Genomic DNA, 6137 nt, shown 5'->3' on the forward strand with positions numbered 1-6137 from the left:
AACCTTTACTTCTAATAGTGTACTGTAGGAGATGAGCAGGCATGTTTCTCATTTTGGTCGGACTGACTGTTTAAAAGAGTGGAAGTATATTAGGCCGCAACTGTGTATCCATGCTCCGCCCACAAATGCACTCTTTCATAGCAGTTGTTGGTGGGTTGGACATGCCTTACAGAAAATCCCTTTCAACCTAATAAGAAACTATACAACTCAACTTTGGTCAAAGCACTACATGCAGAGTGCAATGCTGCTATTTTATAATGGTATTCACTTTATATGCATGTGCAAGGTTACACTGATAGGATAGATCAGGTGTAGTTTTTTTGTCATGTGACCAAGCTATTGTCAGCTAACCATTGTAACGTTAGCAATAGCTCACCTTCCCAGTTTTAATTAGCTACAACAATATGGTACAACTCAGTAGCATGAAATAAAGATCTGGAAACTCAATGAATGGTGAATCTAAACAAACATTGTAGAAGTCTAGTTTTAATATTTATAAATTAAAATTTTCATCAGATCCAGTTGGGTTTTCAGTAACAAGCTTGTCCAACCTTGCAATAGTACCTTTGAAAGAGCTGTATGTGCTCTGTATGATAAGAAAACTAAGTCAGCAAATAGAAGGTCTGGATGTAAAGCCCAGTGATGATGATGGTCTCTTCCAGTTGAATTTGATGAGAATAGCTTAAGGTGAATTTTCTTTTAGTCTCAAAACAACGTCCAGACCAGCAGAAAAGAACTGTGTTTACACTGAAAATAAGCTAATTCCAAAAGTAAGAAACATCACTGCAGAATAATCCACAGCCTTATACCATCTGTGGATCTTCCTTTTCCTGGGCCGCTGCAGTTTTACAGTAACGTTGTCGCAGAATAATCATGACCAGCCCTCAATGCCATTTCGAGTATCCCTTTAACAAAAGCACTGCTGTTCAACAAACCTCTGCCGGTCGCTGAAAACCCACATAATGCCGCCAACATTAATCAACGTGCCTGGTAGCGAAAACTGCCTAAATGCTTGGCATATGTTCTTAAACAATAGGGGGAAGAGCATGAACAAACAATCTGTACTCAAGAACAAAAAGCAAGTGGTATTTTTCAAAGGGGGATGATTTTATTGATATGGTTTTTGGTGATTTGTATGAGACTAGTGTCTCAACTGTAATGAAGAAATGATGTAAACAGTAACCGTTGGAAACATCCACACAAACCTGGGGTACATTAGAAAGAAATATTCTTCTTGAGGTTAAAGTGAGCCAGTGTATGTATGATTTTAAAAAGTTTAAATGAGGAGATTTGCATGTCTGGTGAGTATAGAATAGTGCATTTTTCCTAGATAGAAGCTTTCTACTTAAAAGGAAACAGCAATATGAATGAAATGAGTGCACTGCTGATTTCGTCATCATCTTAGAACTGACGTAAACATCTGTTGCTAATCTGTTAAGTGTTTAAACCCATTATCAGGGATTTCACAACAAAAGATGGAAGTATTTCCTAAGAGGAAGGGGAAGATGGTTTGAAAGAGAGGCCCTTCTAAAACACAGTACTATGCCAAAGTCAGGGACCACTTTTCATTTATTTAATTTCCAGTCAAAAATGGCTGTTAAGTACAAGTTCATAATTTTTCATGAGATATTTCTGAAGAAAATTATGGAAGATAATCCTCTTGCACAAAGAAATTGCAAGTGGCCAAAGTAAAAAAAAAAACGTTGAAACTGAAGTAAATGGGACTTTTAACAACCATGCAAGATCTGGTAGACCACCGAAACTGTCACCAAACATTACTTAAAGTTGTTACAGTTATCAAAAAATAATACCAAGCTTCACTCTTTCTTCTTATCTAAAAAAACCCACTGGATAACATTTTGAGTGTCATTTTGACTGAAAATGAAATAAATAAATGGTGCTCTCTAACTTTTTTTGCACAGTACTGTACATTTTGGCCTGTAGACTTTAATACCAAATGATGACCTTAAAATAAAAACATTCAGAGAGGACCTGATACATGTACGAAGACATGATACCACTATTCTGATGAAAATTCTGAAAAAATTGAGAGGACCAATGGCATTTGTGGCAACAAGCCTTTTTATAAACAGTTGTTTCACTCATGGAAATACAATAGACTACCCTGTGTTTTTAGAAAGTAGAAATATTACACCAGACACAGTGTTTTAATCTGAAAATCTGTGCCATATAATATGTAAAAACATACAGTTCTGACACAAGATCCTTCCTGTGACAGCTATGATATTGATAGATTTGAACACCACACCACATGAGTAGTGTACACACACCTTCACGCTGCAAGAGGTTTATGTACATTTATATTGCAAATATATTGAATAATTTATTTTGTACAAATTCTTAACTGTCATGCATGACCTATGATCAGTATTGATGTAGTTTTTTTATGTGTGTTGGACTTGTCATTTAAAGTGTTTTTGCTGCTGTGAACGAGAAGGCACATATTATCTTGTATGTACATCTGTAAATACTTTTCATATATCTAATAAAATTCCTGGGGAGAACACATGGAAATAAATAAAATGTTTATGAATGAAGGCTGTCTTTTTGTATATTTTATGAGGTATGAGATATTTTCACATGCCTCCCTATACGCTATAAACAACAATACTAGCATATTACGTACTGCTGGTAAGTAGCTAGCTGGTTATTTAAAACTATATCTAGAGCTGATCAGCATTTGTCAAACATGCTAGTTATATGTATATCATAGCAACACAGTGGACAGCTCAATACACAAGTAACACTCCCAACAAGTCTCTGCGCAATATAAATGTTGCATTTTATGCTAAAGCCACAACTGTATGTAGCTTTTAGATACACTGTAAAAATATATAAATATAAATGTTATATATTATAATAATATAATATATAATATTTTACAAAGACAATGTAAAAATATCACCGTATTAACATTTATACCTTACAATTCTATTCTTAAACAGAGTAGCCAACATAGATGAATTTTGGGAGCAAATGTCAACTTTTTCGCCTGTGATTTGTTAGCCTACATGTCTCCACTCATACTGGAGAAATGGTTATGTTTGTGTTTGTGTGTGTTTTAAAATGCACTAAAAGTACACAGTGTATGTCTGGTGCGAATTTGCCAAGGCCAAATTTTTTAAATGACCATGGACTTGGTCTCCGACTGCCACAGCAACATCAACACGAGAGCAAAACTTTGTTGACTGCCAGCTTGAGTCATTTGTTCATTAGCATGGCAGTGTAAACTAGGCTTACGTCATATGGTATCAGGTTGTGTCGTATGTTGATACTGGTGCATTTGAGTATGAGTATGAATACGAGTTAAGATGTCCTCACTAACTTATTTCGCTAGAATAACTAACCACAAAGTGAAACAAAAAGTTTTACAACTTAACATTTTAAGTCTGTTGTTCAGCACTAGTAATATTAACAAGCCTCACTCTTGCTTCAGATCTAAAAAAATCTACAGATTTTTCTGTCCATTCTATGACTGTGAAAAGACATTCAAAACTATGAGTCTGAAAGGAAGTTATTGAGACTTATATTTCTTTACATATATGTTTTCTGAATAAATTACTGTACTTAATGGCAACAGACATTTGTGACTTTGGTATAAAGTACTATATTTACAATCAGGTTATTGTACAGATATACATAAAACTAGCCTGTTTTACAAGTGCTGAAGTTTTCACTGTCAAAGTACTGTAAAATGTAATGGTCAAAACCTGTTTTTAACTGCACGTAAATAAACCACACATGTACTGTGTTTTAACATTGCTGTTGTTAATTTACAGAAATAAAATGTAAATTCACAAAAAACAAATTACCACCACTGAGAAAATGTATTTTTACTGTTATATAACAGGTTTTATTTGAGAATGAGAATTTTTCAGCTGAGAATGTTAATGTGCATAGGCTGCTCTCTCCATGGTTTTGGGCCAGACCTGATTCAGCCCCCAGTGCACAATTTTGGATTGCAGCTCTGAATCCCTCAGCCTCATCGGTTTGACAGAATTGTGTTTTCCTGTTTCTTGTGTATGTGTTTTCATCCATCAATGTTCCCTCACCACAAAGTCCAAAACCCAGCAAACAAATACGTAATACAACCATTGGGAATCCCTCCATGACTATGAAGAAATCTTGAATGCTAGTGTAGCCACTGACGTACAGTGTGCCTTGGAGAGCTCTTTTAATCAAGACATGATGGTACCGCACACTCCAATAACGAAGAGCTATCTGAGGATTAAAAAAGACCTGCAAGATATTTTCTAACAGTGTTTGAATCATTGATTGGGTGCACCTGATTTCAGTTCGACAGAATTGAAATAAAAGGGGTTAACCTACTTTTTCCACATAAGTTAATTGCATTACTGTTTATCATTTCAATGAATTCCTTTCCAATCATTCTAGTCTGGTTTGCTCAATTTGTTTTCTAACAACTTGCTCTTTAAAGCAAATGTTCTTTCCACCATACATGATCAGAAGGGGTTTTTCCTTGTCTTTAAACCAGAAAATCTTGCTGTAGAAGCCTCTGTATTATCCTTGTAGGAAATAAGTAGGAATGTTATGTTTACAACAGATGTTTAAATATTACATTTTGGCCCGATTGTCTCTCAGGGGGAAGTGCATTAGGCCAAACAGTGGCTGAAACTGATTATACATACTCCGCCCACAAAGACATTCTTTTACAGCACCTGTTGCCAGGTTGGTAAAGCAACATGGAATGCTGACAAAAAAAAATCAACCTAATAAGAAACTGTACACAACTCAGCTTTTGTCAAAGCACTTACATTCAGAATGCAATGCTGTTTTTAATGGTATTCACTTTATACGGATGTGAAAGGTTACACTGCTACAATAGATTAGGTGTAGTTTTTGTTGTGTGAACAAGCTGACATCAGTTAACCTCTGTAATATAATCAATTGCTCAGCTTCCCATTTTTGATTAGCTTAAGCAACATGGTGCCATGGAACCACAAATGTAGATCTGGAAACTCAAGGTGTAGTGACTTTAAACAAATATTGTAGAGGTTTAGTTTTAATATTTATCTTCTAGTGATATTCACAATGTATGCATTTCAAATTTCCCACCGTTAAGATAGATCAGTAGTAGATGTAGTTTTTATGATGTAATCAAGCTAAATTAGCTAACCTAGCTAATACATAATAAGCAATGCTACATAATAAGTAGTGCTAGCTTATCTTCGCAGCTTTGATTAGCTACTGCAACACAGTAACAGTTTTTATCTGGAAACTTTTTAGAGACTCAGCATTGTGAACTGGTTGAAATAACTTACATTTTTTGATGTCTTCACTCTTTTTTTTCTAGCTAGGATAGCTAACCACAGAGTGAAACATAGAGTTGCACAACCTAAGACTTTAAATCTGTTATTCAGCATTAGTAATATTAAAACATACCTCGCCATTAGAATCATGGGTGCTAAATCTTGTATTGTTCAGTGTCTAACTGAAAATTGAGTTTGAGATTAATATGCATGCAGCTATGCACATGTAGAACAAGAATGCATTCAGTCGTTCAAGTGCCATTGTTATGTTTATCAGTCAAGAATCCCAGATGATGCCTTAAAATCTGGTCAATTATGTAAAAAAATGGCAAGGAAGCCTTTTGTTTCAATCTGCAGACACTTAAACCTAATTCACTTTAGTGTTCAAGTAGTTCTTTAGTTTTTTTTTCCTTTTTTCCTTGACTTTGTTCTTTCTCTCTTTTTTGTGATGCATCTTTTGTATTTTCTAACATTATTTTCTATATATGACAGGTGTTATTTAAAAAAAAAAAAACAATAATATTCAAGCATGTAGGTCTAGAACACATTATTATTATTATTATTATTATTATTATTATTATATTATTGTTGTTGTTGTTGTTGTTGTTGTAGTTTTGATAGTAGTAGTACAAGTATTAGTAGTTTTAGTAGTAGTAGAAAAAGTAGACGTAGTATTATGATTAGTAGTAGTAGTAATATCAGTAGTAGTGTGAGTAGAAACATTAGTATCAAAGTTAGTAGTAATACATTGTAATATCGGTTGCAGTATTTTGTGGTTTATTTATATGCGTGTATTTTGTGTCAGAGTTCATTCTGGTGCGTTGCCGCCTGCTGCTCAGCTCTGGG

This window comes from Colossoma macropomum, unplaced genomic scaffold, assembly GCF_904425465.1.
Source record: "Colossoma macropomum unplaced genomic scaffold, Colossoma_macropomum, whole genome shotgun sequence".
Classification (NCBI taxonomy): Eukaryota; Metazoa; Chordata; class Actinopteri; order Characiformes; family Serrasalmidae; genus Colossoma; species Colossoma macropomum.